This window comes from Terrapene carolina, unplaced genomic scaffold (genome assembly GCF_002925995.2).
Source record: "Terrapene carolina triunguis isolate 2854851 unplaced genomic scaffold, T_m_triunguis-2.0 Scaffold130, whole genome shotgun sequence".
NCBI lineage: Eukaryota > Metazoa > Chordata > Testudines > Emydidae > Terrapene > Terrapene triunguis.
In genome coordinates, this window is record NW_020664481.1 from 30,070,073 (window position 1) to 30,096,723 (window position 26,651).

Below are 26,651 nucleotides of genomic sequence, written 5' to 3' on the forward strand. Positions count from 1 at the left end.
TCAGCTCGTGTGCTGCCTTTGGCACGCATGCCATAGGTTGCCTACCCCTGGTCTAGGAGCTACATTTTATTTTCCATGCTTCTAAAGTAAATTAAAGTTACTTGATCTCAAAATAGTGCAGGTTGATTTACTGCTACTGCAGAGCCAACAAAGAATACACAGATATTACTTTTGTCCAGGGCCCATAAAAATAATAGCCTATTTCTGCAGATGCAAGGGACATGTTGTTTTCAAGCACCATGTATTGTATGGTATCCACCATTACTGTAATGGTGGATACCATACAATACATGGTGTCAGCCAGGTTTCAAGAAAGCCTGCCCACCTTTATGAATTAAAACTTGGAAGTTACTTTGACATTAAAAGCTGATCATTTAAGCACATTTCAGATTTTTTCCAGTTTTTATATTCATGTTATTTTGTATGTTATTTGCTGGAACTGATTGTAATGAGTTGATTGCTGAATTACAGCAAAGCAGCTGCTCTCAGCAGTATCTTTCTGTCTGAGTCTCTGCCATATTTAGCATTCTGATTTTCAGAAACAGGAAAAAAAGAAAAATGTAAAAGATTTTTTTATACAAAATTTCTTCGAACCTTTTGTTTATTTTTAAATCGCTCTGAATAATCCAGAAGTCACCAGCAATCACACTACAACAGAACCAGACTCTTATGCTTTCCATGCGTGTATTCTGTCAGCTGAATTTAAAAGCTGCTCCATTAACTCAACAAGAAGCTTTTTAAATGATGTATTGTCCTACTTTTTCACACGGAAAATTTTCATTGCCAGTAGTGGACCCATCTGTATTCCACCTACGAAATGTTCTCCCATCACTTGAGATTTTCATTATTCTACTTTTCAGGTCTAAAAAGTTGGTTTGTTCCTAATGCGCCTGATATAAATAATTTTGGAGAATATCCTGAAGTATTTACTCAGGCAAAATTCCATTGATTTCCATGAGAGAGTCTTGTCTGAACAAGGACTTCAAGACTTGGCACATTATCAATCCCAGCAAATGGCAGGCGAGAGTTGATTCCTAACGCATGTTCTGGGAAGGAAACGACTTGGCTCAAGGTCCATATTTAAAACAACACATATTGTATAGCTTAAATTCTGTAAGAAGCAAGAAGAACAAAGCTTAAGTAGCCTCTAAACACCCAGATCAGAGTTCATATTTAGTGCAAATATACTTTACATATCTCAGCGTATCTAGTCATCTAGTAATGTGTATAAAAAGATAGGCAGCCCTTGATGTGAAATGCAATCTTGTTTATATATAGATGTCTAGACTGAGCAATATAGTACATATTTTCATGAGTTAGCGAGCACAGCCTAGCCCGGAAGTGTCATGTGACAATTGTAAAGATTTGCAGAAAGAGCCACTTACTTCCAGCATTGAACTAGGAACTCTATTAGACTAGGGAAAACAGCATTAGCCCTAAAGTTCCTCTGTATTTGCTTCACCATTGAGTTCCTCTGCCCCATCTTGCCTGGCTTTTTGCAACAGCTTTAAATTTAAAAAGTGCACGCGTCCTCACAAGAGGTGGAGCACAGTGAAGGGATGAGAGAGTTGTGTATGCAGCTGCTGCTCATGAACATAAATGGAACATATGCATTGGCTAACGGCACCGATTTTGTTTACATCATACCAGAATTTTTTAAAATAAATTTAAACAAAAAAAATCAAGTCTAACAAATTAAATGTGAATTGAACTTCTAACTAAATCATGTTGTCTGCTTCAGCTAGGGCTGCAACATTTGAGTGGAGGAAGGTCTTTTTTAAGCCAGCACAGCAGAAAGGCTGCTGCTTAATTGGCTGCCTGTATGGGATGCTATGCAGTGTAGTTGTAGCCATGTTGGTCCCAGGATATTAGAGAGACAAGGTGGGTGAGGTAATGTCTTTTATTGGGCCAACTTCTGTTAGTGAGAGAAAGAAGCTTTTGAGCCACACAGAGCTCTTCTGTGACATTGGGAATACCATTCCCAGACCCGAAGAAGAGCTCTGTGTAGCTCTAAGCTCGTCTCTCTCACCAACAGAAGTCGGCCCAATAAAAGGTATTACCTCACCCACCTTGTCTCTCTCTCTCTCTCTCTGTATGTGGTGCTGTAAATTAAGAAATGGGGAAAATCCCTTTGCAGACCACAGACTATCATCTTCTTCTTAAACTGCTACATGAAGGACATTGCTCCTTAATGGAGAAGAAAACTGTAGGGCATGCAAAAGTGATGATATTTCAATAGGCTTAAAATTCCATCTGCCCTATAAGGACACGCCTTTCCTGTAGTACAGGTGGAATTTTAAAGCTTGAGGACTGTAGCATGTTAATTTTAAGTGTTCTGTTATATTGGTGTCTGTTCAGACTACCATATAAACATTTTCAGGATGATGCAGAGATAAGCAGAAATAGCTTTTCAAAGCCTTGTTGGCCAGTTTTTGCCAAATGAAAAGTAGGTGTCCAGAGCAGATCTCTTTTGATATAAACTCCAAAGGCCAGGTTGAACTCCCAGACAGGAAGATTTTCTGCTTTATTTTCTGATTTTTTTTTCAACATATTAATTTTTTGTTAGGCACGTTATCCCTTTAAGGAGAGACCTTGCTACCTGCAACTGGGTGTAGTGTTTTCAGCCAAGTCATTCCCTAGTTACAGGAGAATCTATTGGATAACAATAGCCATAGGGAAAAATATCTAGACCCTAATGAAGTCTCACCCCCTTTGGAATTTGCTAATTTACACAATTTTATTCCCATTCTCATGATCGAGAATGATTTTATTAAAGCTGTTCATAGCTACAGATGTTCATGTGATCATCTCGTGATGTTCTTTTCTGCCTTACAAAAGATGGCTACCATCTCCCATTTTTATCTCACTGAAATCTTTGTGAGAAAAGGAAGGGGAGAAGAAAGTGAGCTAAAAGAATGACAGTCAGGCAAGAGGGGGAAATAGGCAGAGGCAGAAGAGAAAAAGGCCCATTTTTGTTATAGAGGCCGATATTTCTACTTCATTTGGGGTGGTGCACTGATATCAAGGTGATAGGCTCCTTATGGCAGCAAAGATAGAGACAACCCCCCGATTAAGCCACCTTCAGTGACTATGAAGAACAGCTGATCACAGCCCTTAACATATTTGAAGACTGTTAACAGATTCCCCTGCCAGTCTTCTTTTCTCAAGACTAAAAATGCCCAGTTTTGTTAACCTTTCCTCACAGGTCAAGTTTTCTAAACCTTTTTATCATTTTTGTTGCTGTCCTCTGGACTCTCTCCAGTTTCCTCCATATCTTTCTTAAAGTGTGAAACCAAAAACCGGACACAGTTCTCCAGCTGAGGTGTCATCACTGCCAAGTCGAGCCAGACAATTACCTCCTGTGTCTTAGATATGACATACCTGTTAATACACCACGGATGATATTAGCTTTTTTGCAACTGAATCACATTGTTGGCTCATGTTCAATTTGTGATCCACCATAACCCCCAGGCCCTTTTCTGTAGTACGACTGCCTAGCCAGTTATTCCTCATTTTGTATTTGTGTATTTGATTTCTCCTTCTTAAGTATAGTATTGAATTTCATCTTGTTGATTTCAGACCAATTCTCCAATATGTGAAGGTCTTTTTGAATTCTAATACTGTTCTCCAAAGTGCTTGCAATCCCTCTCAGCTTGGTGTCATTTGCAAACTTTACAAGCTATAACACACTGCTATTATTTAGGAAGTTTTAACAGGTTTATAAATAATTTCCATGTAAACATCAGAAATAAAATGTTGATCATCACAGCACTGAGCTTATCTTTACATTTAGAGAAACACTATGCAGTAATATAATCCTCAAATCTCTCTGTTTGGCAGGATAGTACCATACAACCGAGTGAGCCTCTTTACATCACATGGATGGGTTGCTTTGGGGGATTTTCTAAAATTGAGTGAAACTACTGACTTTATCAAACCAGGCATAGTCTATCAAACTGTCAATATTAAAATAAATGGACAGGTGTGCTTTTATTTTTGTAGGCAAATACATTTTGTCTGAATATTGAATAAGTGATAACAAATAACTTCAGTATTGGTTTGTCCTCTGTCTGTTTTGGAGGGTACATAATGGGTGTATTGGATTCATAGATTGTAAAGCTAGAAAGAGCCATTCTTATGATCTAATCCAGGGGTCGGCAACGTATGGCACACGGCTCGCCAGGGTAAGCACCCTGGCAGGCCGGGTCAGTTTATTTACCTGCTGACGCGGCAGGTTCGGCCGATCGCGGCCCTCACTGGCCGCGGTTCGCTGTCCCGGGCCAATGGGGGTGGCGGGAAGCCGCGGCCAGCACATCCCTCGCTCGCGCCGCTTCCCGCCGCCCCCATTGGCCCGGGATGGCGAACCGCGGCGAGTGGGGGCCACGATCGGCCAAACCTGCCGCGTCAGCAGGTAAATAAACTGGCCCAGCCCGCCAGGGTAAGCACCCTGGCGAGCCGCGTGCCGAATGTTGCCGACCCCTGATCTAATCTAACCTGCTGTATAACACAGGCCCAAGAACCTCACCCAATAATTTCTGCATCAAGCCCACAACTTCTGTTTGAGCTACAGCACAGCTTTTAGAAAGATATCCAGTCTTGACTTAAAGGCTTTAAGTGATGAAGACTCCAACATGCCCCAATGTAAGCTATTGCAATAGTTTATTGCCCTCACTGTTAAAAACGTACACCTTATTTCTAGTCTGGATTTGTCTAGCTTCAGCTGCCAACCACTGGATCTTGTTATGTCTTTTTCTGCTAGATTAAAGAGCTGTCTACCGCCAGAAATCTTGTCACATAGGTATTTATAGATCGTGATCAAGTCACCTCTCAACCTTCTCTTAGATAAACAGATTGAGCTTAAGTCTCTTACAATAAAGGCTTGTATTCCAGACCTCTAATCATGCTTTTAGTTTAATTTGTAAATATGTTAATTCTACAAATTTTTGGAAAAAAACATGGGGTTGATTTCTATTTATTTTTAACTAAGACCAGGTCCACACTAGAAAAGGGTTGTCATTAGTATAGATGCAGTTTATACTATCAAAAATAATTTTTCCAGGATAGCTTATCCCAGTTCTCCATATGAAATAAGCTTTCATGGAAAATCATTTTTATATTGGTATAAATTGCATCTACTCTAGGCTTTTCCCAGTATAGAAACGTTGACCAAAAAAACCACCACTACCACCCACTCCTAAGTGACATTGCTACACTGGCAAAGATTTCCAGTGTAGAACTGGCCTAAATTTATAATTAAATGTATTATAGGACGGGGCACAGTGCAGAGAGAAAGTTGGAAGGGATTGGCTTGAAGGGAAAAAAAGGATGAGGGGAAGAATGAGAGGAGCATGGAGGGCAGTTGGAGTGAGGAGGAAGTAAGGAGACTGAGGGAAAAGGTGGTTGGATAAAGCAGCCAATCCACAGAGAGGAAAGACTATCCAGCACAAAAGCTGCTGATTTGTTTTCCTTTAATGTTTCTTTAGAATGAGAACGTTAGCGTTATTTCTCGCCCAGGTACGTATGATAACAGTTTCCCCTAGATAATTATTTTCCATCATGACAAGCTGGCTTCATTCTTACTGCTTGTTTTGTTCAAGATGAAACCTGACATAAAAACTTAAAAGTGAAAATGCTTTGTGTGCAGTGTAGTCATTTTTTGCAGCGATACATAATAGTTTCTCTGCTACAAAACCAATGTTAGATGGTGAGTAAGCTAACTCAGACATGAAATGGCACTTAGGCACTGCAAAGGTACCAATCTGCCAAAGGTACTCTGAACACCAGTCTTTTGAATTTATCTGACCTCATTAATAGAGCTGGCTAAAATTTTTCACACAAAGTTTTTGTGGCGTTGAGTGGGCTGTGTCAAGAAATGGGCTTTTTTGAAAATTAATCTTGTCACAAAAATTGTTGACTATCAAAATGTTCTGTTTTTCACGAGACTTACAGCAACATCATTTTGATATTGTTTTCAAAATTAGAAAAAAAAATTCATTTACTAACATCTCAGTTTTCAGTAAGAAAAGGTAGCTTTCAGTGGGGCTGTCGGAATAAATTAATATTCAGGTCAGGGGTAGGTAAAAGAAATTCATTTGGGTGACTCAAAACAAAAAAGTGTTTGAAAATTTTCAAAGTCTTGAAAAAACTTTAGTTTCATGTTGACTGAAATGTTTGCTTTGATCTTGACATTTTAAAAATATTTAAAATTTTTTTTTAAACAAATTGAGGGAAATTCTAAAACAAAATGTCTTTCCAAAATGGAAAGTCAAATTGTTTCATTTTAGAAATGTTAATTTGTTTCAGCATTTCTGATTTTTTTTTTCTGTTCTTTTCAAAGTCATAAATTGTTTCAGTTAAATCCAAATCTGCATTTTTTTGGCAAAAATTATTTCAACTCCAGTTTTCAATAACTAGTCATTTTGTACTGATTTTTAAAATAAGTTTGATAAAGGCTTTGATAAGCTTTCTATTAAAATATTGCAGAAAATATAGTGAAATTAACAGAAAATAAATGCATCTGGAACCTAGTGCAATGGGAACAACTTCCAAATATAACTTTTTTCCCCTGCTAATTTATTTTTCCACTTTTGGATGGTCTCTGCTGATTGCCTAGACTGACAGTCTGTCAGTGTATGTATTAATAAAAGCATTGGTGAAATACTTGTAAGTGCTTACAATGAAAGTACATATGCACAGTTCACTGCAATTTGAAATTCACCCCAATGGAGACAGCCAGCACAAGGGTTATGTCCCACTTAAGTCTTCAAAACAGGGCTCAAGTGAGATATAAGTAGGACATACTTCTTCTCTTGGCCCTTTAGACTTTAGTGAATTGTACCCTGTAGTGAACAGGCTTCAGAGGGTACAAGAGAATACTTATAGGTAGCTACAGAGTTAAACTGATAAAGATGTCTGAAGATTAAGTCTTACACCTAAGTCTATTTTAAAATATCAGGCATGAAGCCAGAGTATATAGGGAAAAAATGGAAAAGTCTACATTGCATATTGCATGAGAAGTGTTTACTTACAGATAATGGAGAAATTCACACACTAAGTAAAATGATATTCTCTACATAAAAAAGTATTTTATGGTAAAGGTTTCTTTATAAATTTCTCATATTTGTCATTATTTGTGTTTTTTAATTATGTAGCCATTCATTCTTTACCCATTTCAAGTTCAAACTGGAACATTCAACCTCATCATTAGAGCTGGTTGAACTTTATCTTTCTTTTCTGTGAAAAATTTTGCAAATGTAAAACATGTTTTCATTTTGAAGTTTTCAAAACAGAAATATTTTGCAATTTACAAATTATTTCCTGGCTTCTGAAAACCAAAATGTTTCAGTTACCAAAAATTTCCGAACTACATTGATACAGAGCTGGAATGAATGTATTGAGTATTCATATGCACACTCATCCAATCATGGAGTCAGGAAAACAACACATGACAACATGGGATCACCTGTATTCAAAACATTACAGAGTGGCTAACCAAAAACTAAAATAATTTTAAAAACACTAAAAACAATTATAATACAATAATAATTTTTTAAAAGTGAAAAATAATGCACAAAAAGATTTGTTAGACATTCAGTGAAAGTCACCAAAGTACAGAAAGGATGTAGAGAAACTGGAAAAGATCCAGAGGAACGTGACAAAGATGGTCAAAGGGATGGAATGCAAGCCATATGAGCAATAGCTGATATTGGGTATGTTTAGTTTGGAAAAGAGGACATTAAGGGAGGATATGATAATGGTCTTCAAATACTTGAAAGGCTGCCATAAAAAAAAAAAAACGAGAAAAAATTATTCGGTCTTGCCACAGAAGGCAGGACAAGAGCAATGGGTTAAAACTGCAGTATAGCAAACAAATTAAATCTCAGGAAAAACTTCCTAACTGTAAGAACAGTAGAACAATGGAACCGACTGCCTAGAGAGGTCATGGAAGCTCCTTCACTGGAGGTTTTCAAAAGGAGGCTGAATAGACACCTGTCTTAGATAGTTTGACACAACAATTTCTTCATCTTGGCAGGGGATTACACTAGAAGACCCTTGCGTCCCTTCTAAACCTATGGTTATAAGGTAACATTGCATGATTCCAGTTTTATCAAACTTGAGTCCCATTCCCTTGTCTGTGTGGTGCTGTGTTTGACTTTTGTAGAAAATTATAGCTAAAAATATTTGATATGCTATTATTAAATGCTAAGGGTTGGACCACAAACCACAAAAGCAAGTTGACTCATGGCTTGTCTACACAGGGATACTCAGCAAAGTTATGATGAATTAATTAATGTGTGAAGTTAAAGTGCATTCAACCCCTATGTGGATGTTCTCATTCAGAAGTAAAGTGGCTTTGGTTTGCTATAGCTTATTCTTTAAAGTTACTTAGTTAATTTGTCTTAACTTTCCTGAGTGTCCTTATGTAGACATGCCCTCAGTTCAACTAGAAGTTCCCCAGTGAGGCTGCACTGATCCGCTGGACTGGAGCCCATTTAGGGCCATATACTATCCTTCCTCTGCATATGGAATTTGCTTTGATGTCAATGGTAATTGTGAGAGTTGATCTACAGTACTTTGGTGTCTAAACTAATCAAGGTTAGGAGGCTCCTGCAATATCTAGATACACAGCAGGAAGGAGAGGCTCAGAGATAATACTGAATTCCCTTGCTTTTCTACCTTTGATGTTATTTTAATCTAGCTTTGGTAGGGGATTTCTTTCATTAGCTAGTTTGGTTTTTACATTAATAAAATGAATGTTATAAAAGGCAAGGCACTAGTTCTTTCTTAAAAGTGGTGCTATTTACTTAGTTATGTTGGTACAAGAAGTCCTCACACTAATCACAGATTCTTAACTGTTTAAAAAATTGAATAATTACAATTATTATTTATATCCAGTAGTGCCCAGAATATGCTACGTACTGTACAACCATATAGAAAGGCATAGGACCCATCCTGAACATGTCCATTAAAGTCAGAGGATCCATACCAATTTTATACCAGCAGAGAATTTGACCCTAATATAGCATAAGCCTTCCAATGGAAAAATGTAGATTTAGTTTTAGAAACCTTTACAGCCATATATTCTGGACTCTTTCATATATACAATGGAGACATAACAGATCACAACTGCTCCTAGCAAGCTAAGATTTAAAGACGTTTTAGTACATTTATAGAGAATGAAGTTTAGACCTAGCACTTGCTGGAAAGGTGTTGACAGTGTTTCAAAACCAGTTACAGAGGCAAAGAGATAAAGAGTTGTCCAAATCTAAAAATGTACCCACAAATGCAAATAGAAAAAACAAAGGGTGTGGTATATATTATGCTTACTAGCCCTTTATTATGAATTTCAGTCCTTCTTTAACACTTAAATGATTGGATTAAGTCCCCAAATATGGCACAATAACATTAATAGGACAATTTTTTTTGTCATCTTTTAGTAAAATATCTAATTTGTGCAAAGAAAACATTTACTAATGCCCCCTGCTGCTGTTTTTTTCCCTCTCCATTTTCTTTGGATTCTTCTGGCTAAACAACATAGTCCCTACAAACTTTACAGAGAGAACTTCTCAGTCTCTTTTGAAATGTTAAAAATAAACACACAGTCTTTCAGGATAGCCCAACTGAGCTACGTCAACAGTAGCCGATGGGACCATTAAGTTCTGTTAGCTGCTTCCCCAGTGCTGCCAGCCTGCCACAGGAAATTGGGCACAAGAAGAAGCTGCTAACCATGCTCCTGAGTCACCTTCAGCTGCAAGTCTCTCCATCTTCCTACCCCCTCCCACTTTAATATACAATAATTTAAAAGGTGACTGGATAGAATAATGGGGTATGGTGGGGAAGGGATGTGAGTGGACATTGAGGGCTGAGATTCTGAGAGGTTTAGGGTGCAGAGGTGTATGGGACGGAAGCAAGGGAGACTTTCTAGGCCACGTATGGGGAACCAGGAGGAAAGACTGCAGCTGTGGTAGCATGGGAGACATCAGGGCTCAGCAAGGGGACATACAATCCCTATCAACAGTGACAGTTATGTGTGTGATTACCAACATTGGTAAAGACTTGCTAAAAACCTGGGAAATTCCCCCAAACAGAAAACTTTGTTAAAAGCATGTTAAGGTTGCTCACATGCTTGTATCAACACCACAATGATAGAATAGCCAGGAAATCACTGACTAAGTCACCACCCTGAAATAACAAATTTTCCCTTTGCCACATCACACATAAAGGCTCAACTTAAATGTAAACCACAAATTAAACAACATAGTAAGAGAACCAAAAAAGTGCCACCGTGGCTAAACAACAAAGTAAAAGAAGCAGTGAGACTTCTAAAAAAGGCATCCTTTAAAAAGTGGAAGTTAAATCCAAGTGAGGAAAATAGAAAGGAGCACAAACTCTGGCAAATGAAGTGTACAAATATAACTAGGAAGGCCAAAAAAGAATTTGAAGAACAACTAGCCAAAGACTCAAAAAGTAATAGCAATTTTTTTGTTAAGTACATCAGAAGCAGGAAGCCTGCTAAACAACCAGTGTGGCCACTGGATGATCGAAATGCTAAAGGAGCACTCAAGGACGATAAGGCCATTGTGGAGAAACTAAACAAATTCTTCACGGCTGAGGATGTGAGGGAGATTTCCAAACCTGAGCCATTCTTTTTAGGTGACAAATCTGAAGAACTGTCCCAGATTGAGGTCCCAGAACCAGATGGTATTCACTCAAGAGTTCTGAAGGAACTCAAATGTGAAATTGCAGAACAACTAACTGTAGTTTGTAACCTATCATTTAAACCAGCTTCTGTACCAAATGACTGGAGGATAGCTAATGTGATGCCAATTTTTTAAAAGGGCTCCAGAAGGAATCCCAGCAATTACAGGCCAGTAAGCCTGACTTCGGTACCGGGCAAACTGGTTGAAACTATAGTAAAGAACAAAATTGTCAGACACAGTTTAAAATAATTTTTTGGGGAAGAGTCAACATAGTTTTTGTAAAGGGAAATCATGCCTCACCAATTTACTAGAATTCTTTGAGGGGGTCATCAGGCATGTGGACAAGGGGGATCCAGTGGATATAGTGTACTTAGATTTTCAGAAAGCCTTTGGCAAGGTCCCTCACCAAAGGCTTTTAAGCAAAGTAAGCTGTCATGGGATAAGAAGGAAGGTCCTCACATGGATTGGTAACTGGTTAAAATACAGGAAACAAAAAGTAGGAATACATGGTCAGTTTTCAGAATGGAGAGTGGTGTCCCCAGCGGTCTGTACTGGGACCAGTACGATTCAACATATTTATAAATTATTTGGAAAAGGGGTAAACATTGAGGTGGCAAAATTGGCAGATGATACAAAACTACTCAAGATAGGTAAATCCCAAGCAGACTGCAAAGAGCTACAAAAAGATCTCACACAACTGGGTGACTGGGCAACAAAATAGCAGATGAAATTTAATGTTGATAAATGCAAAGTAATGCACATTGGAAAACATAATCCTAACTATACATATACAATGATGGGGTCTAAATTAGCTGTTACCACTCAAGAAAGAGATCTTGGAGTCATTGTGGATAGTTCTCTGAAATCATCCACTCAATGTGCAGCGGCAGTCAAAAAAGTGAACAGAATGTTGGGAATCATCAAGAAAGGGATAGATAATAAGACAGAAAATATCATATTGCCTCTATATAAATCCATGGCACGCCCACATCTTGAATACTGTGTGGAGATGTGGTTGCCCCATCTCAAAAAAGATGTATTGGAATTGGAAAAGGTTCAGAAAAGGGCAACCAAAATGATTAGGGGTATAGAATGGCTTCCGTATGAAGAGAGATTAATAAGACTGGGACTTTTCAGCTTGGAAAAGAGACGACTAAGGGGAGATATGATAGAGGTCTATAAAATCATGACTGGTGTGAAGAAAGTATTATTTACTCCGCATAACACAAGAACTAGGGGGTCACCAAATGAAATTAATAGGCAGCAGGTTTAAAACAAACAAAAGGAAGTATTTTTTCACACAACGCACAGTCAACCTGTGGAAGTCCTTGCCAGAGGATGTTGTGAAGGCCAAGACTATAACAGGGTTCAAAAAAGGACTAGATAAATTCATGGAGGATAGGTCCATCAATGGCTATTAGCCAGGAAGGGCAGAGATGGTGTCCCTAGCCTCTGTTTGCCAGAAGCTGGCAATGGGCAACAGGGATGGATCACTTGATGATTACCTGTTCTGTTCATTCCCTCTGGGGCACCTGGCATTGGCCACAGTTGGAAGATAGGATACTGGGCAACATGGACTTTTGGTCTGACCCACTATGGCCATTCTTATATATTAAACCAGAATGTATAGGCCTTCTGTCTTCCCCACCCCACAAAACGTGCAACCTTACTCTCGGCCACAAGCATCAGCTATTGAGGGGGAAGGGGCAGGAAGCTGCCATACTTATTCAATATCACTTAAGTTAACATTACTACAAAAGAATGGTGAGCACTAATACAAACCATTCCCATTTAAAAACAAAAAACCGAACACCGGCAATTCCTTCCCATCATTCCGTACAACACACCCGAACATAACCATCATCAACTGAAAGGCTGCACCATACTCTAATCATTTACTAACAAACACCAGTCAACATTCCTAACAATCCAAACCCATCCATTTTTGAACACCCTCCAAGTGGTGAAGTTAAAGTTTGGATGGAGAGAGGAATCACCTGAGTAGTAGATATGGGTGAGGTTATGTGGCAAAGGTACAAACTATAACAATGATTTCAAGGGTTGGGCAAAGGCTTAACTAATGATTTCCTGGCTTTTCTCATGCTTGTGTTGATTGTAAATGCACACTTCAGCAACCTGTCTGTGGCCCCTAGTTTCGCAGGGCAGGGGAGAGAATGTGGAACAACAGCTGTACTTCAAAAGCCACATGGCTTTCAGATTATTTTGTTCCCCTTCATACGTTTTAATACCACAAGGGAACATATGGCCCATTGTCTGGACATTTTCAAGCCAAAATTTTTGTTTGATTATTTTCATCCAACTACTCCTAGTTACAAGTCCTTGTAACACTGTAAACACTTATTCTCCTTCCTTTACATTAATACCCTCCAATTAGTTGTAGGCAGTTAGTCATTGTATAGCCAAGCTATGCACGTCTAGTTCTTTTTGTAATGCTCTTTAATCATGTTTTTGGTTCTTCTCTGAATTTTCTCTGATTTGACAAAATGTTGCTGATTTTAAGGTGTGTAGAGCAGCATACCATATTGTAGGTACACTCTCACTGCTATATGAGAAGTCCTTTCTATTCAGGTTCTTATTATCACCATGCTATTTAAGTATGTCAAGCAATGTGACTTGCATCGACAACACCTTCCTGACACCATGACACTGTGCGTCTGCATATACAATCTTCAATTTGCTATCCATTTTTATGCTTTGACTGAAATTCACACCAGTGCAGAGAGCCTGCATAAGGCTGTATGCCCTTAACATAAAGGTTATGTTAGGCACAGTGCCTTGTGATGTAGGATCTTTGTACTGTGATGAATTTCACTTTGTGTGGACTGGACAACTACCCTTATGTTATGTATATTCCTTGGGCACATCTTGGCCCCCAAGTCATACCTTCTACTTATGTGGAGAAACAAGTTCAGTTGAATCAAGCACTCAAGACAGCTTGATTCATTCAAAACTCCAACAAACAAATGGAATACAGAATCTCCTCATATGCTGGTTGAGTGGAATCTAAAAGTCTCATAATTTATACATTTTAAACAGTCAGGGTTCCCCCCCTCCCTCAGTAAATGGATAACAGGAAACAGACAAAGCTCCTTAACTTTTCTTTAATCTTCCTCACTAGTGAAGTGAAAAAATCAAACGATAATTGTCTGGATGATCTCATTATTGTCAACAAAACTGAAACCTTGAAGTCCGCATACACTGAAATGCTGATACATTAAACAAAAAAAAAGAACTGTGCTTACATGTTGTTCAATAAATAAATAAGAGCTATAGAGAGCTCCGTGATGAATGAGCACCCTGGGAGAGCTTCAGCTTGTCAGAATTATACAGTGACATTAATCACAATAGAACAGGATTGCTGCAGGCTTCCAGCACAAAGTCCTCATTATATCTTAAAAACAAAAAGAAACTTCCAACCCCTTGAAAGTGGAATTCTAGCTAACAGCCTTTTCCAGCAGAAAACAAAACTCAAAAATAAACCGGCCTTCATCACATGGAGGATCACATAAACAGTGGAAAGTTGTCAATCTAGTTACATCGTCCGACCAAATTATTCATCAGCAGGCTTATCTAGGCCTTGGAACCATTTTCTTCAGCTGCTCAGCAAGATGTGCACTACAAGTCATTTATGTTAGTAACTGGAGTGTCTCAAATAGGTTCAGGTCAGTCTGGATATTTACTTATGCCCCCCAACTATGTGACGTGCCAAGAATTAGATCAATATGAGTTAAGGGTGTTTAAGTACCTCATGGGATAAGACCCTAGAAGTTCAGCTCCTTGTCCAAACTGTATCCATACTCACCAAACCTGCAAAACTGGAGATCTTCCCTATTTACTTCCCAGGGAATTCCTGCTTCTGGTCAGTTCAGAAATCTCACAGCCTTCCTTAAAGCCTGAACAAAAGCTGCTTGGAAATTTTTAGACTAAACGGTTTTCTGATGAAAAATGGAAAAATTCACTGTTTTTCTTTCCTACTTACTGACCAAATTTGGCCAAATCCCAGCAACACAAAAGGGGCACAGGAATTTAATAATGTAAACAAGTACTAAAAGTTCTCTGAATTTTTTTTCAAACTTCCAAAAGATGTTAAGGCTTGGATGGAGTTTGGGGCAATAACTGAGTCAGATTTAGTTCTATCCAAACTAGTTCATCTGTAGATTATGTTTACATCAGCAATCTTTTTACCACAATTCCTGCAGATGTAGTTCCACAGAAGGAGGCTGTATTGTAGACCATGTCCAGGTGTTACTACCGCCTCCTCTATCCCAACCTCCTCCTCAGCATTCTCTTCACTACAAATTCCATTAATACCACCATCTGTGGAATTATACCTTTTGAGACTTGTGTGTCTGAAAAAAACCTTAAAGGTAGATTTTTCATAAGAACTCAGGTCCTATTGAGGCACCAAAAGTTTCTAGCTAGATTTTTCAAAAGTTCTGTATGTTGGGTTGTTGAGCTCTATTGAAAGTCTTGTTCCAGTTGTGGGTGCTGAGCACATGAAAATCCTGATCCTAGTATAGACAAAGCGTAAATGCTATTGAGCTTTCTCTTTCCCAGAGAGCTTTAATTCCATGTAAGGAGATCAAAGAACTAGTAGGGCACTGCTGTGGAGTGAAATTTGTCTTCCACACCTGCAGATCCTCCTCCTTCGGCTTATTGCCTTCATAACCAAAACAGCCATTTGTTTAAAAATTTGGTCCAGTTGAGGTCTTCCCTTCTTTGATGAAAGGTTCCAAATGTTCCAAAGCTAGGTCACAGTCCCACCAGCTGATCCGTGTGGGTTCCACCCACAGGGATCAGCTTGCATTACTGTCTCAAGTGAGTTACTGTGTGTGCATGTCTAATCAAATATAGAATACCTTCCATTTTTTTACTTTCAAGTAAATTACTATGTGTTGCAGTTTGAGATTCTTAGAAGAAAAACACCAAATGAGTGCAAAATATTGCTATTTCTCAATGATAGGCAGATGTGCATTTGAGAGCAAAAGAAAAGAGACAGATTCCAGAGTGCATTATCTACTGATAATTTTAATAGAAGCCACTATATTAGATTTGAGCAGACTGAAGATGGCTCACTGATAGCACTTTATGGCAATTGATTCAGCTGAGCACATGATATCCAGCAAGCAAAAGAGGCTTCTTTGCAAAGAACGAATTTATTAAACTTGTAGAGAAGGCTGAAAATATTAAGAACTGCAGCTGGTGCTCATATCTCAGAGTTTGAGTATTCTCACGGGTGTGTTTTGGCCGTAGTTTTCACACAGAAAATTAAAATAAATAAATAAACAAATCCCAAACTATGTCAACCTTTGGAAGTTAGACATGAGTGAATCCCAGTCCAACTACTAGTGCAAAAGGAAAACCCATGAGATATTAGCACAATTCCTTGCTTTGATTAATAAAGCATAGAAAGAGACAGGAAATGCAGAGAATTCCACCAAGAAAGGACTCCCCCATAGAAGCTTAATGATGAGGGTGCACCAGCTACTCTCCTATCTGTAACACAGAGAATGTTTTCAGCAAAATTAGCAGAGATTCAATTCTACACTGAAAGCCAATTTTCCCCCTCTAGTTTCGCCAATACAACGGCTAAACTTTTTCACACATTGGGTGAGTGTTAGCTCTTTGGATTTGCACTTCAGATTATGTGTTGCAGTAACAGCAGTGTGTGTTGTTTCATATTTTGTTCCTCATTTTTCTAATTTCTTAGCGCTTAACTCTTATCACATATGCTGTAATGATGGTTCCCAGATCCCCATTGAAATAATGGCTTTGACTGTACATTTGAAACATTATTCGCAAGACATTTTTTCAATGGCTGTTTTATGTTACACTGCTAGAATAAGCAAGCTCATGAATGGCATTTAATATTAGCGTTTTTATCTCAGAATAGCAAGAGAGAATTACAATTACTCCTCACATTTGTGACTAAGCATGGGGATATTAAGCCTAGTTTGCGACAATTCTTGAAGAGGGCAAAAGGGAGCCTCCAAACACGTTTTACATTCAGATCCTCCATGTGCATGCATGTGCAGATAGGTTTAGCAATTGAATGAACCTTTGTGTTTAGTCATGTTGCATTATATTATATTAGAAAACAACACCGAAGTCAATCACTAGTGGAGTGTATCACATCATCAGCCAATCCAAATTAGATCATTACATGACACTTCTCCTGGTGGTATTGTCTTCCTGGATTTGTCTACATGGAAGGGTAATGCACACTGGGGGGGGGGGGGGGGGGGGTTATCTAAAGTTTCAAACAACACTATGTTAAAGTGCACTAGGGAATATTTAACACACACCAGCAGGGTCTGCATGGACCAACTAATGCGCAACACGTTAGTGCACTTCAGATATCACACCCCCAAAGTGCACATCACCCCACTTTGTAGACAAACCCCTAGAAGCAGTACTTTGTAAAGGTCTCCAAGGCCCAGATCCTCAAAGCTATTTCCATGGGAGTTAGGTAGCTAAAGACCTATGAGGATCTGGTCTAAGACCCTTTTACTATTCTGGAATTTGATACGTCCCTGTGAACTAAGGACCTGATTTCCAGAAGTGAACACCCACTGAGATCAAATGGAGCTGTGAGTACTCAGCACTTCTGAAAATCAGGCCCTTTACGCAAAAAATAAAACAAACAAACAATGGTATAAAATCTTGGGCCAAATGCTACCCTCAGCTGTAGCACAACTCCTTTGATTTCCATGGGTGAAAGTGGAGTGCAGAATGTCACTCAGTGACTATTGAAATCTCTGTACTGTTCTCAGCACATACCATGGTCGTCTCTCTATTGCAATTTGGTGTAAGCTGGTGGAATGGTTCAGCAACAAAAGACAGTCTAAGCCAGCACAGTCTGTTGCTCCATATTCATTCTTGAGGGTTAGAGTATGGTCTTTACAACAAGAAAATAAGACAACTCAGTATGCCAAGGAAAGCGCCACAGCTAATGGGTCAACCTTGTCCTACAATTCTGGGAGCCTGACTATCTCAGGGCACGTCTACACTAGAGCTGGACATGTAATTTCCAGCTCTAGCAGACATACCTGTGCTAGCTGTGATTGAACTAGCATGCTAAAAATAGAAGTGCAGCTGCAGCAGTGGGAGAAACTCGCCGCCCTGACTACATGACTGGGATTTCGGATGGGATCATACTCAAGGAAGCTAGCCCATCCCACCACTTGTACTGTAGCAGCTAAACTTCAATTTTTAGTGTGCTAGCTCAATTGGAGCTAGCGCAGGTATGTCTGAGCTGGAAATTACACCTCCAGCCTGCGTGTAGGCATACCTTCAAAGGCAGTCTCCCCCTTGGAGCTCCCAAGCAACCACTCTCATAGACCTTCCCCAGAACAAGGGGAAAGAGGGGGTGGAGCTGTAGTTAATTCCCCATCAGGGATGTGGTAGTACCCCTAATCTCCATCACACATGTTTTTATAACATGGGTTTCAGAAAAGAATCCCCTGCCTATGATAGTAGTAGCAGCTAGTTTTAAGACAGGATTTTGCCTGCTTGGTTTCTCCCATGATGGGAAGAAGGCCTTACAAGAAATCTATTTTTCCTAGGAACACCCATTTAATACTAGCTGTGAGTAAAATAATCTCTCTTGCTCCCCCTCAGCCATATCATCCATAGTCCAAGGATGCTCTCTTTCAACACTCAGCTCCCCACTCTGTCCTGGGAATTCCTCTCGTGTGTGGGGGTGATATGGATGGAGTTAAGAAAGGCAGTCCTTTTTTCCCCTCTTATTTCTTTTAATTGATGTAACATGCTAACTTTACAACCCTCCCCAGAGCAGAAAAGAAGCCATTCTTTCCTCTTTCATTCCCTGATGAAGAGGTTCACTGATTAACTGCATAGTGCAGCATGGCTGCAGTTCAGCTAAAGGTACTGGGAAGTATTAACATCTCCCAATGCAAGATTAACTTTAACTCATTCAAATTTCTCTCTTTCCTTCCACAGCTCACGAAAGCAGACGTTCTTACCTAATGTGAGCCAGAAGGAAGCAGTTGTTCCTCTTCCCATTTGCTCCAAGCAAGGAACTGAATCAGTTAGCTTCTTGTTAATTGGTTACGATCAGGACCATGCCAGCCCAACTGGGGCTAATTTGAGGAGATGCAAGTAAAGAATCACTAGTTCTCAGGCAGTGAGGCAATGTGGATAGTCTGCCATATGAAATCTCTGCAGCAGAAGCTAATAGCTTTTCTTCTGGCAGGAGCTTAAAGAGGATAGAGGGGAGGAAATTTGACTCCAGTAAAACCTTCAGAAGCCACAGTCAATATGTTTTGAAATTTAGGATATTGTAATTGGTATTTATTCATTTATAATAAATATTTTTGTTTAAGCTATTTTACCTGTTTTCTCTGAGTCATTGTTTTGCATGCATGGACCAAGTTACAAATCCCAGCAACAAAGGGTATAATAAACAACAACAACAACAACAACAATAATAATAATTAATAAAGTTAAAGTTCATGAAAGAATCAATCAGGAAAACTTTATCTGGTAAAATCGGTAATGTGAAAATTGACTCTGAAATAGTTGCAATCCTCAACCAAACAAAATCTCAGTTGAGGTGGACAGGAGCTTTGCCTGCTAAGCAAAGTCAGACTGTATCCCCAAAATCAGATGAGTTGACTACGCAGAAGTATGGTATTTACTATCTTTTTGCAGAGGGGCCACCATGTTTCTTCACTTATCTTTGCTAAATTTCCTTGAAAGAGTTATTTCCAATTTTATCATTTAGCTCAGACTTTTTCCCTTAATGGAACATCCACAGACTAACTGGTGCCATAACCAGTTGGTAATATGTGAATAAATAGAGGACTCTCCTGAATGTGCATCAGTTCCAGCAATTCATGCCAAAAAGGCATTTGATCATGTAGAATGGAATTTTCTTTAGGCAGTGCTGAGATGGATGGGCTTTGACACAAGCTTCACAAAATGGATTAAGACTTTCTGCAATAATCTGCAAGCATGTGTGATCACCAAAAAAACAAAATCCTCCCTCTAAGAAAACAAGAGGCTCTAGGGCAGGACTGTCCCCATTCTCTGCCTCTAAGCTTCTTATATGAGCAGCTATTAATGTGCAATAATAATCATTTACATACAGCTAATACAGAGCATAAAACAGTAATGGAAGGGTTCTAATAATTCTAATAAGCAAGAATGTGCAAGTTTAGTTTAATCCTTTCCCCTCCTTGTCCATGTATTTAAGATTCCTGCTTCAGTCCCCTTGCAGTTGTGATCATGCTAAAGTTAAAGTAACCAGGGTCTTGTATATAGATGAAAATGTTACTCTACTGATGCTATTTTGTTTCATACATAAAATCCTGACACTCCCATCAGTCACACTATAAAAAGAGAAGCAGTTTTGGAGAGTTTTCTGGATGTGGGATGTATATTTGTAAATTTGAACTCCTGGTCTCTCATGTTACTCTAATTATAATGTAACTGTTGCTTCCAGTATGTACACATATATTTAGAGATGTAAGTAGTTAAAATTGCTTCTTCCACTTGTAAATTACATTATGCATTCTTATTTCTAGGAATCAAAATGGCTCCAACTAGAGGACTTAGTACATTGAATGAGTAGTTAAAAAAGGAGTGTTCTGTTACAATTATAAAATCTATCAAATTGTTCAGCTATATTTCTTACACTTCCTCTGTAAAGCTCCTCAACAAAAATAATGATCAGCCATTATGGTTTTTGCATATTTATTGTCAGATTCAGTACAGCCAACCCAATGTTCAAACAGGCACCTTTCAAACACATCCCACTCATGCACTAGGATGCTTAAATCAGCATCCAGAAAGGTTTCTATTGTATATAGGTTCTTATATCACACTCATCACGGTAGTATTTGAGTGCCTTCCAACAGTGCGATAAGCCACATGACAACACATCTGTCACATGTTGTTTGTTCTCGCATCCTCTCCCCAGATCAGAAGCATGTGCAGTGGTGTTTCCATGTCTGCCTAATTGCTGATCAGTGTATCCAAACATGGAATTTGGATGGCCTTTACAAGGCCCATTTTTGAAAACAGTCTATGGGAAAAGAAGCAATTCAGTTTCTCACATGCAAGTGAAACTTAGGCTGAATAATAGAGGGAGCCCATTCTCATCAGGTTAAAAAGTGAAGCTTCACATTCATGCTAAATAGATGTAGAGTAATCAGACCACATTTTTTCTTGGATCAAAATGCTTCTTAATGGCCGAGATGGAATGATTAGAGAGGCAAAATAAAATACAAATAAAAAACCTGCACTAGCCTGCAGTATAACTCCTAACCCTGTGCCTTTAATAGTTTTAGTCCTTCTTTGCAACGAATTGGCAGATCAGCTACATACACAGTTTCCCTCCATGTTCCAGCAGAGGAGCTGATGCATGTGGCTTTCCCCCTGTCCCTTCGGTTTCTCTCCATTCTCAGGCTGTTTTGTCCTTTTGGCCTTGTTTCCCCTCCCTTTTTGCATTCTGTTTCAGATTTTTTTTCTGCTTTATTTTCTTCTTCTTACTCCCCCATTCTCCCAGGCTCTGGTAAAACAGAGGGGGAAATGCCCCTTCCGTGGCGGCACAAGCTAAGCTGCATGCGCCCTCGTGGCGAAGCTGAGTACTACAGAAGAGCATCCTGAGCCACTGGGCTACTGGCTGAGCCCACACTCCTGCTCCTGTGTCTGGCTGCCGTAGAGGCTACTGCCGGAGAAGACAGGTGCCGCCTTTCAAGGAGCTGCATGACACTTTACCTGCAGCTGTCGGTGAATGTGTGAAGGGGAAGACAGGGTGGATCTAGTGGCAGATGGCTCCCTGTTCCCACCATTCCTCTCTGCTTCCTGTTCCTGGGGTGGGATCCAGCAGAGGGGCAGCACACGAACAGGTACCTGGCTACCTGCTCAACACTGTCCCCCAGTAGCCAAAAGGCAGAACTGCAGGCAAATGCCTACAACTCAACCAAGTGTGTGAGATTCAGACTGAGAGCTGTGGCAATGCACGACAACGCTGCCAAATGCATGCGTGTCAAATGAGGGCCGTGCCATCTGGCAGCCCTGTAGAACCCCAATCTACTCTGGGGCCTCTGAGTACTATAATACAAACAGAAATAAAAACAGAATTTAACAGAGCTAGGAGAAATGGTCTCTTTGCTAAAGATTCAGCATACACTACTCCTTCAGATTAAAGATGACAATACTTCTTTCAATCATCCAAAAAGTCCTGCAACAAAAACAGGGCGGATGACACTTTGTATTCCTGGTATTTCTAAGGCAAGCAGAAAACAGTCTGAGGTGGTGAGGGCAGGACCTTTCAGGCCTTAAACATAAAGAAACAAACAAACAATAAAAAGGACACCACCCTCCCTCGCCATTTGTTCCTTTGCAGGTCCCCCTTAAACAGATTGACTCTCCCCTCCCCCTACAAAAAGAAAATATTCTGTTTAAACAAACAACAGATGTTGCCTAAACTTACTGTATGTTAAGTGCATACTAAAAACATATGTTGTTTTCTTCTACCTTAGCCATATGCCCCCCTTCCCCATCCCTCACAATCACTCACTTTGGTTCCAGCTTTTGTGTAATTTTAGGTGTCCTGGTGTGTGTGTGTGTACACATGTGCTCTTTTCATTTTCTATATTTTCAGAAAATCCAAGAAAGTTGATTGAATAATCTTAGAAAGTAAACAGTGCAAATGTAAAGGCCTGGGAAACATACAGAAAAACAGAAATCACCCATTAAAAAAAAAACACACCAAGCCCCCTCCCCCCGGTAATTGTAACAAGTGTAGGCCACATCTCTAAATATGGATTATTACATAATTGTTGGTTGTAGACCTGTTGGTATCTAGTTTAAAATGAAATTATAGTTGTCTGCTTGTTGTTGCAATTTATATTACACAAATGTCTATTTTTGATTTATGGTAACTTGGTCCAATTGTTCTAAATTACAACAATTCTGGTCTCAATTTTATTTTAAAATGTTCTGAACTATACACTGCTGCTTCTGGATTCTAAACTGGCTGTTCATTCCCGGTTGACACAACCCGTGTGTTGTCACACGTTACTTAACTGTGTCAGAAGTATTAGAGCTAGAATATGGAACTCAGCGAATGCCAGTTTTTAAGGACTGGCCTGGAGGACTCCTGCTGCTATGTGTACACTTGGAAGAATAGCCAATGATCAAGGGACAGAAGTTCACAGATCTGGGCAACCTTTTGTGTCCAACTCCAAAACTTACCCTACACCGATATCCCTGCCTACTACATTGACTTAGGTTGAATAATAGAGAATAGAAGAATGTGGCCTTGTATAGTTAAATAATGTCACTTGTTGTGGAGTTTGGGGACTGTGCTAACTTGAAAGTCATTTGTAAAAATAATCCCCCCCCCACTTAATTATGTTACTAATAATTAACACCTTTGAAACTGCTACATGAATATTGTTCCCAAGTCAGCGTTGTAATTCTACTTGTTTTCAGAGACTAAGTGCAGGGCAGACTGAGAGGATTTGTTTACACCTCCTGGCACCGGCATGTTGACATCAACAGGCTCATGTATTGCTCTGGGTGCCCTCCCTCTAGTTATTCTATAGGAAGAGAGTGTAAGGAGAACAACGGCTCCAATCTACGTGCTAGGGATGTGAAGTGAGTAAAGGGATTAGACTGTCCTCTCATAATCACACTGTTAATAGCGACAACACCCTTCACTGCACACGTACACATAATAGCATTTTGGGGGCGGGGCCGGGGCCCAGCCTGCAAAATATGGAAATAATTTGTATTCTTTGGATTGCTGTCCCTATTTAACACAAAACTTTACTGAGCCATATCCATGTTCTGAATGAGTCACCATGATGTAGCTATGCAGCACATATGGATGTATACCATGTAATTTTTACACACTGAGTGTTAACAAAAGCTAGAAAAAATAAATACAGGTTTACACTCTCTGTATGTCAAATGAAATGCTAACAGAAATGATTAACCGTCCATTTTGGAAAGGAAGCCAGACCAAACCCCAACATCTCAGCAAGGACTAGCCACACACAAGTGTGTAGCAAGCAGTACAGTCTTAACAAAAACCAAGGCCCTGTGTACTATGGGGAACTTTCAACCCAAATAATGGGGTAAGATCCCTGGGAGTTATGATACAATGCTCAACGACTTCTAAGGCCCAAACGCACCATAGCACTAAAGCATGTGCTTAACTTTAAGTATGTATTTCCATTCACTTCAATGGGAATCAAGCATGTGCTTAAGTGCTTTGCTGAATCAGGGCCTAACTGGTATACATAAGGCCTTGACAACCACATCACCATATTCGCTATATGTCTTTTATGAATAGTCTACAGCAGTGGCTCTCAACTTTTCCAGACTACTGTACCCCTTTCAGGAGTCTGATTTGTCTCGCATACCCCCCAAGTTTCACCTCATTTAAAAATGACTTGCTTACAAAATCAGACATACAAATACGAAAGTGTCACAGCTCACTGTTATTGAAAAATTGCTTATTTTCTCATTTTTACCATATAATTATAAAATAAATCAATTGGAATATAAATATTGTACTTACATTTCAGTGTATAGTATATGCCGCAGTATAAACAAGTCATTGTATGAAATTTTAGTTTGTACTGACTTCACTACTGCTTTTTATGTAGCCTGTTGTAGAACTAGGCAAATATCTAGATAAGTTGATGTACCCCCTGGAAGACCTCAGCGTCCCACAGGGATAGGCATATCCCTGGTTGAGAACCACTGGTCTATAGGACTTTCACCAGCTTCCTCATTGACAATGTATGGAATAGTACCTAGCTCTTATATAGTGCTTTTCATCCATCGATCTCAAAGTGTTTTAAAAGGAGGTCAGTTTCTGGTATTATTAAAAAAATATCACATTGCCTCCATTATTTATCTCATACTGCCATATGCTCAGTGATATGAAAAAACTAAGATTTTAAGCACCAGCTGACAGATTAAACAGACACCTCCCATTAATGGTGAGAAAAGAGAAGGTTGGTCAAGAAATTTGATGGGAACTGACTCTCCCATATCATTTCTACACAGATCAATATTTGGCATGCAGAGCACGGATCACAGCCGCTTTAATGTTTTACTTTAATGCATGTTCATTTCTGATAGCAAAATTTAGGACCCAACCTGAACTGATTTGCACAATGAGACTCAGTTCATTTAGGCCTTGATCCTGCAAAAACTTAGCATGTGCCTAGCTTTATACCATAGTTAGTGCCACTAAAGTCCACAGACCTACTCATATTGGGCAGTGCTAAGCACATGTGTAATTAATTTCTTACAGAGGTCCTCTTTTTCATTTCCTGCCCCATGGGAACCAGACCTCTTTCCAGTGGTGTTTCCTCTCCATTTAATCACTTCTTGCACTTTGAAGCATAGTCCCCAGCTGTACAGTACTAGATGGCCTCCTGGAGGAAATTCCAGGTGCCGTTAGGGTCACATAGCTATGCTGCACTGAAGAGGTTTCCTCAGATATTTGATTGGTGGGCCACCATTACATGCTTGGAAACTGAAAATCCAGAACAGATTTTCCTTTACTTCTGATACAGCTGTAACACGTCTCACTCTATTGCAGACTTGATGGTCTGTGGCTTATCCTCCTCTTCCATGATTTATGGTAATCTTTTCTCTCTTTCACCATCTTTCTTCAGGTTCCTTTGAAGACCTAAAGGTGAATGGGCTCAAAGCCAGCCTTTGAATCCCAAGTAAGCTTCATTCGAATAAAGCCAGCCCAGAACCAAAATACCTAGCAGCTTCTCAGATCTGCCTCTCAGTCCTCATTCACATTTAATTCTATGCTAAATTTGCTACATTCCACAGAAGACAAATAGAAATCCTATGAAACCACTTGTTAAATCACCAGCCACAAAACTCTTTCATTCTTCCCTACTCCCAAAATGGGAAATTTCCCTACAAAATCAGTTTTGCCTGTAGCCCAGGACGGGCTAGATTCATAGAGTTTAAGGCCAGAAGGGGCAATTAGATCTCTTGTATATCACAGGCCATTAAATTTCACCCAACTACCCCTAAAAACTTGTTGGCCTACAGCATATCATCTTTATTTGAAGACTTCAAGAGATAGAGAATCCATCACTTCTCTGGGTAATTTTCACCAATGATTAGTCACTAGCACTTGTGAACACTTGTGCCTAATTTCCAGTTTGAATTTGTCTGGCTTCAGCTTCCAGTCATTGGTTCTTGTTATACCTTTCTCCATGAGATTAAAGAGCCTAGTATTTCCTCCCTGTGAAGGTATTTATACACTAATTAAATCACCTCAATCTTCTTTTTGATAAATGCTACAGGATTGAGATCCTTAAATCTCAGCACTGTAAGGCATTTTCTCCAGCCCACTGATAATTTTTGCAGCTCTTTTCTGCACATTCCCCAGTTTTCAACATTCTTTTAAAAATCTTTATACCACAACTGTACACAGTATTCTGATATCGACCTCATGTTCTAACCAATACCACAAATAGTCGTAGACTAGTGGCAGGTTTGAGGTCTGATGGTTTGTGACCCATCAGGTCTATAAATTGGTGCATAAACACTGGAAAAAGGAAAATTCTAGGCTTTCCAATAAGTACAGTACTTGCTTTTAGCTCTGATAGAGCCTCAGATACCTGATCTTACAAATCACAACATTATCATGGCATTGAACATTAAAGATTGTGAGGAACAGAAATACTATGATAATGTGGTCCATATAGGTACTCTAAAATAGCTTATCTATCTTTAAGAGGTTTCAGAGTAGCAGCCGTGTTAGTCTGTATCCGCAAAAAGAACAGGAGTACTTGTGGCACCTTAGAGACTAACAAATTTATTAGAGCATAAGCTTTCGTGGGCTACAACCCACTTCTTCGGATGTAGCCCACGAAAGCTTATGCTCTAATAAATTTGTTAGTCTCTAAG